The sequence below is a fragment of the Lactuca serriola genome, chromosome 1, assembly GCF_051521515.1.
Source record: "Lactuca serriola cultivar US96UC23 chromosome 1, Lser_US96UC23_V15, whole genome shotgun sequence".
Lineage (NCBI taxonomy): Eukaryota > Viridiplantae > Streptophyta > Magnoliopsida > Asterales > Asteraceae > Lactuca > Lactuca serriola.
Window position 1 is genome coordinate 219282635 of NC_136408.1, and position 11846 is coordinate 219294480.

Genomic DNA, 11846 nt, shown 5'->3' on the forward strand with positions numbered 1-11846 from the left:
ATATAATAAACCCTAAACAAAACTCACGGATGGACAGGCCTATACCGGAGATACATATTAGACAAACTAACGAGCCCAATAGACGCAACACAAAATGCGACCCAACACCTGCAACACAAAGAACACCAAACCCAGAAAAACACAGAAAATCATTAAATTAAGTCACACCTGGGTACCCGACTGGACTCGTCGAGTCCATGAACGACTCGGCGAGTCGCAAGAACTATGCGAGTCTGTCGGCGAGTCTGTCAAAATTCAACCACTAAATCTCAAAATTACTTCAAGGGTTTTGTCCAAGGACATATCTATAATGTATTACGGCAAGAATAATCATTCAAAACAACATAATTCATGAAAAAGCAAAACCCTAAAAATTCACTATAACTCAAAAATCGGGTATTATATGAAATTACTACCATGGATCATCTAAAAATGATTGCTTTATCAGAAATTAGGAGGAATTTAGTACCTTTTGTGATTGAAATTGAAAAACTTGAAGAACAATTGAAGAAGATGATGAATGCTTGAGAGAAAGAGTTGGGAGGGAGGCGCACGACGAGTGAAGTGTGAAAAAAACTGATCTCTTGCAAACAATTTAAAAATTATAAAATTTTCCATTTATTTAGAAAAGAAAATTTACTCCACCCCACACTTAGTCCATACGCACTCTCAAGCAGACATGTCTGACGAATTGGAAGATTAGAATTCTAAAAACGAAAAACAATTCAAACAAAACTAAAAAGATAATAGAAAGCAAACTCTAGATAACGGGTTGCCTCCCACCAAGCGCTTCTTTTTAAGGATTCGTTAGCTGGACTCCTTCCCATCTACGTCTCGTCATCTTCCAGCATCGGGAATGCACGCCTATTCTTTTGTGGTTTGTACTTTGTGTTGTAAGCGTGAATCTTCTTTTTGTAAGCCCGTTTTAATTCCTCTCTCTTCTTTTTTACAGCATCATCCTTAGCTGCTTGGGCTTCCCTTCTCCTCTTTTTCTTCTTCACCCCATTCTTTTTCACCTTCTCTTGCACCTCCTTTTCCTCAAACTTAATCACTTCATATTTTGTGAAAATTCGTGCTCTAGGTTTAGTAATGAAAGGTTGTTCAGCATCAACTCTCGTATCCATTGCCTTCTCCTCTTTTTCTGTGCTTACTTCATCTTCAAGCGGAATTGCATCAAGACATGCTATATGGACGTGTTGAACTTCCGTGTCCATTTCTCCTTCTGCTGTTTGTTCTTCTAAAGAATGAGAGAAAATATCCAAGTCCAGCATATGCAGAGAACTAGCAACAAGTAGATCTAAGTCGTCCAAGTTATTGGCAATTTCGACTGGACTCGTCGAGTCCAGGAAAGTGACTCGACGAGTCGGATCGTATTTCACCATTTCCTCTGTGTTTTCCGAGTCGGCTCCTTCCAGTAGCTTTTCTATCTCCTCCAAGTCCTTGTTAACATTTCCATCCTCTACAGAAAGTAGCAGGAACTTGCTTGGATCTTCTTCTTGCAAAAGTGCAAGTTCTTTTTGTAGTATCTCATCATCCATATCGATAAATGAGATCTCTTCTTTTCCGTCCTCTTCTTGCTTGGCTTCTGGTACAGCTCTAAATATTGCGGACTCGTCACCTACCCTTAATGTGAGTGTAGACTCACTTACATCGATTAAAGCACATGCGTTGTTTAAAAATGACCTCCCCAAAATAATCGGAATTTCAGGGTCTTCTTCCATGTCAAGCACCACAAAGTCTACTGGAAATATGAACTTGTCGACTTTAATAAGAAGATCCTCATAAACGCCTCGTGGATGAATTGTCGTCTTGTCTGCCAAATGGATCTTCATGTTTACCGGCCTTGGCTCCGGTAAATTCAGCTTCTTAAAGAAAGAGAAAGGCATCAGATTGATGCTTGCACCCGAGTCGGTCAACGCTTGAGTGACAAATGCATTTCCAAATTGGCACGGAATTATAATACTCCCCGGATCGCCCTTCTTTTCGGGTAGCTCACTCAATATTATCTCCGCGACTTCAGCTAAATCCTTCCTAGCAGCAAAGAGACCTTTTAGTAAGTTGAAGTACTTGAGTGTTTTGAGCATTGTTTCTACAAATGGCACATTGACTTGTAAGGCTTTCACATGCTCCATAAAAGCTCTATAAGCTTCAACTTTTTCCACAGACATGGCTTTGATTGGGAATGACAAAGGGGGATTATATGGCTTTAAGGGAATGACAGTTTTGTCATTTACGCATGGACTCGTCGAGTCCATTAGAGGGACTCGGCGAGTTTGGTCGGGCTTAACTGGAGCCGACTCTTCTGCCTTTTCTGTCTTCCTACTGGAGATCCTCTGTGCATGTGTGAAAATTTCTTCATTGCTGGAAGTCACTGCATTCACATTCTCCATTCTCGGATTGGTTTCGGTGTTACTTGGAAGTTGACCTGGTCTTCTTTCATTCACTTGATGTGCAAGCTGTCCCAACTGCTTCTCAATGTTGAGAATGGATGCCTGCTGACTCCTTAGCATATTTCTGGTCTCGTGTATTGTAGGATCGTGATCATTGTGTCTCTTTTCGGATGCGGCTATGAATCTAGTGAACAATTCTTCTAAATCTGCTTTCTTTTCCATCACCGGTTCTTCCTTTTGATAAAATCCCCTCTCCTTCTGCTTGTATTTCTCCTCCTTAGCCTTCTTGTATTCTTCGTATGGGAGCCATTCCTTCTTTGGTTTCCGCCAATTCTCGTCGTATCGATCGCCACTTGAATAGAATACTTGAGCCTTCTTGTTTCCATTTTCATCCAAATCACAATCCTTTGTAAAATGGGATCCTCTATAATTCTCACATCCAACCCGAATAGCATGGATTGTTTGATCCATTTTTGTCATCCTTCCATCTAGACTATTGAGCTTAGCTATCACCGCCGCCATGCTATCATTTGCCAAGTTCACTACCCCCCGACTTACTTTATTTCTTGGATTGTGGTATTCTCTAGAATGCTAAAAGAATTCTTCAATTAGCTCCTTGATTACCGGGGGCGCCTTCTTCGTGAGTGGGCCTTGTGAATCAAGCAATTGCCTTGTGGTGACATTGACTCCATCATAGAAAATGGAGACCTCTTGTTGGCTATTGAGGTCATGGTGTGGGCAATTCCTAAGCAAGCTCTTGTATCTTTCCCAAGCTTCATACAGAGATTCTCCGGGTTGTTGCTCGAAGTTGGCAATGACTTTCTTTAGCTTGGCTATCTTGGAGGGCGGGCAAAAGTGGTCTATGAACTCTTCTTTCATCTTGGCCCATGTGGTGATCGATCCGGGAGGAAATGACTTTAGCCAATCCTTTGCAGCACCTTTGAACGTGACTGGAAGCATGCAAAGAAGCTGGGTCTCGCGTGGAACATTCGGTATGTTGAAGTAGTCAGCCACATCATTCACTTCGTCCAAGTGCTTGTAGGCGTCTTCGTGATCCTTCCCATAAAAAGGAATCTCCTTGAGTTGAGCGAGAATATGGCCTTTTAGTTCAAATATAGCGGTTGCGGGAATTGCGGGCTGCACAAGTCTCGGGCCGGTGTCATCGCGCATCCTCTTCTTCCATTCCCCCATGGGGACTTCATCGATATTAGCCATAGTGATAGCTAAATCGTCTTCAAACTCGGATTCGTGCTCGTATGTGGGTTCTTCTTCTTCCTCGGTCTCGTACTCGGTGTCTTCTTGAATTGGGTCTCCGATTGTCAAAGAGGCACTGGATGCTCCTGATTTGCTGCTCCTCTTCTTGCTGAAAACGGATTTGAGGTTTTTGAGTGGGGAGTTCTTTGAAGAAGCGGATTCTCCAACGGTTTTGCCTTTGCTCCTCCTTAGTGCGGATTCCGGGTCTTCAAGAGGAGGGACTAGAGGTGTATCAGATCCTCAGGTCATGAAACAACTGTAAACAAAACAAAAAACGCGTAAAAAGAACAAAAATAAAATAAAAAATTAAAACTGTAACAACGATATACTCGCCGAGTCGGCACGAGTGCACTCGGCGAGTTCAAGGCAAAAATAGAAATTTTTTTCTAGTAACTTTAAAAACGGATTTTTATTAAAACTTATACTACGTACTGAATTACCTTTTAATTAACTTTGTGTAAGATAGATCCCACACAAAGGATCGATTAAATTAGAATTTAACGTTAATTTTAGAACCGTTCCCCGGCAACGGCGCCAAAAACTTGATGTGTGTGAAACAAACTAGTTTTAAACCTACTTTTAATTATAAAATCAACACACAAATGCAGTGGACCTATCAATTGTGGTATAAGTAAATAAGTAGGGTATCGAACACAGGGAACAACAAATTAAAACTAAAAACTAATTCTATCTAAATTAATTAATAAGTAGGGGGTTTTCTCTAGTTTTACAAGACTAGAAAACTTACTAACTATTATTAATCTAAAACTTAGGAAAACAAAGAATTAACTAGATTCAATAATGGGAAGGAACTTTTGTTTAGTTCAACTCAATTGATCCTATGGTTGATTTCATGGTAATGGTGCAATGGATTAACTCTTTTGTTGGTTACCGATTCAATTGATTAGATTCGCATTCACTACACTAATCCTTAGCAAATAAACTAACTTAAACAGTGGCCAGTTGTCTAATTTAATTAAATTCACTAGATTAATTATTCGGGTTAATTTAGACTTGCAATAGTTAACTAATTTAGTTTTTTAATTAACTTCTTGTTGATGGTCATCACACAAGCTCATACATGAATTTACTTAATTTTCTTATTAACTCTAGTTTCATATTCATTAATCCTAGACATATAACAAAGTGATCACATAGCATATGAGGTTGATAATTATTAGATGTTCATGCTAATCAATTACCTTCCTATTAACAGAAAATTAATTATCATTCACACACAAGGTTCTTTAGCAAGCTAAAATAACAAAAATCACCAACTTTAAATTAATCCTACCAAGAATCAAACCATAGTATCAATTTCGTATCCCCAAACAGAAGTTTAAGAGTTTTAGCTCATGATTGAAGTAAATAACAGCAAACAAACAGATTCTAATTGTTTAACCATAATGAAAAACAAAAGATTAAGTAGAATGATGAAATTTGCCTCAAATCTCCTTCGTAATTGGATTCTAGCTTCTAACTTCGTCCTCTGGGGTTTTTCTGACTCTTTAATCGCAACTGAACTTCTCTGAATCGTTCCAAAATTCCCCTCCATCGTTCTGAGGAGTTATCTTTTTATATACGAATCGACTCGTCGAGTCAGGTGCCGACTCGTCGAGTCCATCTCTCAGTCCCCGTATGCGATAAGTCTCTGGGTCTCCGAGTCATTATCTTCTCGAATATTCGTGTGGACTCGCCGAGTAGGTGTTATTTTTAGTGATTTTCTTCTTTGTTCCATTCTCGAGCTCTCAACCGCTTCTCCTTTTGCTTCCGAGCTTCATTTTTTTGACTGAAAACATAATTCGAACACTTTTAAGTACCTTTTGTCCATGAAATGCAATAATTTAGCTAATAAATAAATAAAAATCTACACTGAATATGAACTAAATATGCACATATCACTTAGAAATTTTCTATTATAGGTCTCCAATTACGTTTTAAATTCAAGTTGGCCCCTACTGGCACCCTAAGGTAAGTGAACGGGAAGATCTCAGCCTCATGCCCAATTATGTGTGCACAATTGGCAACGTCAGAGGTAGGGACTCCAATTCCAAAGACCTTATACTTATGAAAATTAAATTTAATCCCCGAAGCAACATGATAGCACTTGAGAATGTTGTAAATATGGAGAAATTGGAATGAATCCAATCGCCAACAAAATTGCATCGTCCCCTTAAAAAAGATGTGAAATAGGAGGCCCATGATTAGAAATGTCAATACCGAAGTAGAGAGAATTTTGAATGGACGACTTCATAGCAACATTAAGACCTTCCATGGCGATGATAAAAATGAATGGAGATAGGGGATCACCTTGATGAACGACCTTGGTAATAAGAAATTCTTTTGTTGGGACACCATTTATAAGAACGGAAGCTCCAGAATATACGAGGCTGCCATGGATCCAAAGCCGCCATCTATTACCAAAACCCATTTGATTCATCACCAAGTCCAAGAAATGCCAATTAATCGAGTCGAGTGCTTTTTCAAAATCCACCTCGAAGAGAAATTGCTTCGTTTAACTTGTTTATCCCACCCACAAACTTCGTTAATGATTATGGGATTGTCTAAAATGTCTCTTCCTTGGACAAAACTAGTTTGAACTTCATCAAACATAAAACTAAAGAACCACTTTAATCTCCCCACCAAGGCCTTAGGAATGATCTTCTGGAAACAAAAAATGAGACTGATGGGGTGATAATCATTGAAAGTTAGTGGGTCTTTTACCTTAGGGATGAGAGTGATGAAGGAGGAACTACATTTCGTTGCAATGTGTCTGATGGCTTCAAAGAATTTAACAAAACACATGAAATATTCGTTCATAATATCCTAATATCTCTTGATAAATTTTAATATGAAACTGTTCAAGCCCGAAGCCTTATCAGTTCCACAATTCCAAATAACCTATTTAATATCTTCATTATAAAAGTCTTGCTCCAAGAGCATTGAATCAGAAGCACTTAATTTCTTGAAATTGTCTTTTGTGAGAAGAGGTATGACCGCAATAGATTCATGAAAATTTTCCCCAACAAATCTCCTTGCTTCCTCCTTGATAACCTTAGCATTAATGACAACATCCATTCAACATTATTCCATGAATGCTACTTCTCCTGTATTTAATTTTTAAGGAGAAATGAAAAAATTAGGAGTATTCATCCTATCAGTAAGCCATTTAACTTTTTCCTTCTGTTGTAAGCCAAGTTTCACCATATTTCCCAGCTCAGAGTTCTGCTTTCTGCTTGAAGGTCAAGGTTCTTAACTTTTTATTTTAAGTCTAATAGAATGTTGTTCTCCTTTTCGAGCTCCAATCGATGCCATTCTTCAATGACATTCTTAAACGCTTTCATCTTTCTGAGAAGGATTTTACCAGGAGGGCCATGTCCTCTGAATTTTAGTCTAACTTTTGCATAATAAAGGGTAATTTGATACACATGAGACTATAAAGTATGGGTGCGGTGCATTGCGTAGTGATCCAAGGTGGCCTACGACTATGATGGACTACAATGAATACACACACACATACATACATATATATATATATATATATATATATATATATATATACACACACACACACACTACCAGAACTCAACATCTTATTTTCTATATTGGACCTAGACTGGATGTCTTAGATATTTGAGGTGTAGATGAATTCTCGATTTGGTTTTGTAACATCCAAAATTTTCAAACCAATTTAAACTTTCAAAAACAACCCAAGTATCATTAATTATCACAAAAGGTTTCCAAATAGTTTATTATCAGAGTATCCCAGAAACAACATTGTAAAAGTGAGGAGCGGTACGATCACGCATTTGCCTTGCCACGATCTCCTGAGGTACCTGAAACAATAAACTAAAATGTAAGCCCAAAATCTTAGTGAGTTACCCCCAAAGTACCCATCCACACAAACATACACACATACAACAATGAACAACATACTATGGGTCTAATCAACCATCGGTTGGAATACCCTGGGCCGTCAACCATCGGGTTGGAATGCCAACATACTACGAGTCCAATCATCCTCGGGATGGAATACTCTCGGCCCACAACCATCGGGTTGGAATGCCTACACACCTAACATACAATAACTACTATGGGTCCAATCATCTCTCAGGATGGTATTCCCCAGGCCCTCAACCATCGGGTTGGAATGCCCACCTACTATGAGTCCAATCATCCTACCGGGATGGAATACTCCTGGCCCACAACCATCGGGGTGGAATGCCCACCTACTATCAACCATGTACACCTATCATAAAATCATATAACAATCTACAAGACAACATACTAGGGTCCTATCATCCTTGGGATGGAATACCCTCCACTACCAATCAATCATGTGCACATATAACAGGTAATCTCCTACCAGCATACAAACAGATAGACCTACTATAGGTCGCTAAGCACATAACCATCCTATCTATCAGGATACCGAGCTAACATATCACAACAGTAACATTCTCTGATAACAAATCAAAGGGCCGACCTTGGTGCCTTAGACCCTTGGGTACAGTGAGAATAACTCACCTCACGAGCAGTGCCGAAATCCTACAAATCTCTGACTGCTGTCTCACCGGAAATCCCAACTATCACATGATAATCACCAAGTTAGAACCCAACATAACTTCCTAGGCCAAGTGCCCACACTACTCATTAAATCCATTTTCCTTTTATTGGGCCAAGTCCCAAATCCAAGTCCTTATCTCAAAAGTCCTTATGCAAGGCCCATTTATTGGCCTAATTTACTAGATTGGGCCCATCTCCCTAATTGGGCCTAGATCTAAGGTCCATAATAATTTCTGGGCCCAAAGTACTCCATCAATACTGTTCAGTTAAGGCCCAAGCCCAGCTGGCCCATAAACAACCTAACACTCAAGGCCTAAAAAATCAAAATCCAACAGAGGGCGTATGCTGGGCGTACTCCTCTGGTACGCGGGGCGTACATCGGCTCGTTGACTGGAAAGCGGGTCGATGAGCCACTATTCTTGGCGTTCTATAATTTACGCGGGGCGTACTTGCGTCTACACGAAAACCTTTCCATGTGCTTAATGGCTTAAGCACTTAAGCCCATGTGTCAGATCCAGTGACCAAAAGGGCCTAGGACTCATAAAGTCTCAAACGTTATCCTGTTGGACGTCCAAAAATCTCTTAACTCAAGGTCTTAATCCATTAAGGCCTTCCTACTTTGTGCATGGGACAACCAAAGCCATTGGGACCTCATTTTTCTCACTCAAGACCTCTCCTAGTGTAACATCCCAAAAATACAGGCCAAAAATTTCGTTTTTAAATACGTCATTATAAAACCAACAGTGTAATAAAACATCTGTAATATTATGTCATGTCAAAACCAAGGTAGAAATAATCAATCGTGTTATCATAAAACATATGTGCGGAAAACCATAGTGTGATGCGCTGCGATCAAGCCGGCTCCTTACCTTTAGACACAAAGTACCTGAAACCAAAACTGAAAACCGTAAGCACGAAGCTTAGTGAGTTCCCCCATCATACCACATACCATACAATCACATAGCATACATACTGTCAGGCAATTCTGGGGTGCCCGACCTACCCGGTACGACCATTCTGGGGTGCCGACCTACCCACGCGGCCATTTTGGGGTGCCGTCCTGCCCGTGTCAAGCCATTCTGGGGTGCTGACTACCCATGTCAAGCCGTTCTGGGGTGCTGACTACCCTTCGTTCCTAACGACCGAACCTCGGGGACTGCTACCCTCCTACTACCTCTAACATATATAACAGATCATACTGGCATATAAACATATCATCACATACTGTCAGACATAGCTGGGGTGTCTGACCTACCCTTCGGTCCTAACGACCGAACTCTACTACTATCACATATCATGCCATCATATAACATAACAGGTAGTAGAAAACCTAGATGATATCACAAAGACAATCATCTAACATACATCTCCTACAGGTGGGTCGTCATTGTGGCCGTAGACCCACCGCTACTGGAAGGTAACTCACCTCACACTGCTAAAGTCCCGAAGACACAATCCCACACTTGCTGAAGTCCCGCAGACTCGACCCCAGCTGCTGGCTGACAGATTCCCGAACTGTCAACACCAAAATAACATCCAATTAATAATTGGGTCCCAACACATAACCATAATACATACTTGGATAATTACTTCATTACCCTAGGCTTGGCTTATATAAGCCCAAGGCCCAATCCATAGGCCGAAAGCAAACTAGGAATCAAAGCCTAGCATATGGCCCAATTTTCCAAATTGGGCGCAGGCCTATATGTGGTCTTATTCTAAGGCCCAACTATGGTCCATCTATGGCCTAATTTTCCAAATTGGGCCCGACCCCTTACATGGGACTTACCCTAGGCCGATTAAATTATTTTAGTCCGTATAATTATTCTTGGATGGACCATTAATAATCCAATCATCAAGGCCCAATAGAAAGGCCCAACAATAAACCCAAGTGAAGTTAGGGTTTCACATAAAATGCCGATTAGGGTTAAGTTAACTACTTAACCCATTAAGGAATTATTCCTTTAAGGACTTAATCCATTAAGTCCATCATTCTTCTAAATAAGTCATATGGTGTGATTGGGCTTAATCACACAATTCCATTCCAATGGCCCAAATATGGGTCTCGATAAGTCCAAGCCCATAATCCCAAATTAGAGTTTTCACATGCAATGATGATTAAGGTTTATTGTTTCTTTCTTAACCCATTAAGGACTTAATCCATTAAGTCAATTATGCCTTACTCTAGTTTGCCAATGATTATTAATTATTATTTAAGATTTAATAATTAATTTTCGTGTGTGTCCCAAGCAATTTTCACAAATTAGGGTTTTATTTGCATTATGGTTTTTCCAACCCAAATATTAGTCCATTTATCAATTTGTTGGGCTTTTAGGTCCATTAGGGCTTTATTGGGCCTATTAGGCCCACTAGAATATCATTAAGCCCAAAGGATTTTATTGCGTCCATGTAAAACCCCGTTTATTTATTAAATAAATAAATTAATTAATGAATGGCTCATAGCCCTAAAAGAAATAATTATATATGCAGGGTGTTGGGTTCGAGGAGTTAATTGCCACATTTTTAGAAGTCGGGGGTTAAAAGCGTAAGTTTGGGACTCATTTTATAAATATTTATGAAGACAAGGGCTCCGTGGTAATTATTTGAACTTAATTTTAAAGGAAATGAGGTGGAAGGGCTGATTATGTCATAATTAAGATATTGGGGGCTATTTGATAACTTATGGGACTTAAATTGTAAGGGATCTCCATGGTTTGGGTTGAAATGTAAAGTATGGATCTGTTTTGAATTAAATTGGAGCTGGAGGGACCATTTTGGTCATTATGGCAAAATAGTATGGGGAGCCGGTATATAAGGGTTATGAAACCCTAACGCTAGCCTCATTTGTTCAGCCACACCACCCTTATGTCTCCCATCCTCCAGCCGCCACCCTCACCTTTCCACCCCTCGTCCCAGTCATCGCTTCCGTGAGACCTTGGTGAACCGCCAACCTATCTGTTACCGGCGAAGAAGAAGTGTCGTGCGTCGTTGTGTTATTCGGGAGGAGCGGGTGAGTGGGGATTGTGAGACTTGCGCTTGCTACCGACGCTGCGTCAGTCAAAGACGGAGGAGCAGTTCGTCTCCGTCGCTGCTGCTTCACTCCACCCTTCTTCCCCATCAGTTCGTTGAAGTGCCCTCGCCCCTCCATGTCTCCTTCTTCTTCTTACTCTACCTGCCTTCGCTGCTTTATCTCGTCACCACCAGCCGCCATGGGTGGTGGCTGTGAGTTCATGAGGATATGTGATGTTGCTTCAAGAATCGTATGGCTGCTAGCTAGCTATCACCGGAAACGAGCTCCTGATGGACACCTTTCGTTGTATGCTACCGCCTACCGCCGTTAACCGTCGCTGTCTTCGCAAACTGCTGCCATCTAGCGCCTTCTCCACCTCGTATGCCACCAGGTGGGTGGCTGTGCTACTGTTTCGGGAAAAAGAGTGTTTATTTCAGTGAAATGGGGTGGTTTGTTTGGCCGGAAATCGTAAGAGCCGCCACTGCCACCATCGTGAGGTGGTGGCTGCCGCCATGAACCACCATTGTGTGTGTTTATGTTATTAGTCTGTGTATTTTAGTGTATGTGTGTGTGGATAAATTCGGTATTTCACATTGTAATTGTAACAAAAAAAAGGGAATAATGAA

At 40.5% G+C, this 11846-nt stretch overlaps 1 non-coding gene across 1 annotated transcript; it reads left to right on the forward strand.

Annotated features, from left to right (window-relative positions):
- The first annotated feature begins 3114 nt into the window (after positions 1-3114).
- Positions 3115-3221, forward strand: LOC145080768 (small nucleolar RNA R71). Its single transcript, XR_013695354.1, has one exon. It is a non-coding gene; the product is annotated as a small nucleolar RNA R71 (small nucleolar RNA).
- The last annotated feature ends 8625 nt before the right edge of the window (positions 3222-11846 follow it).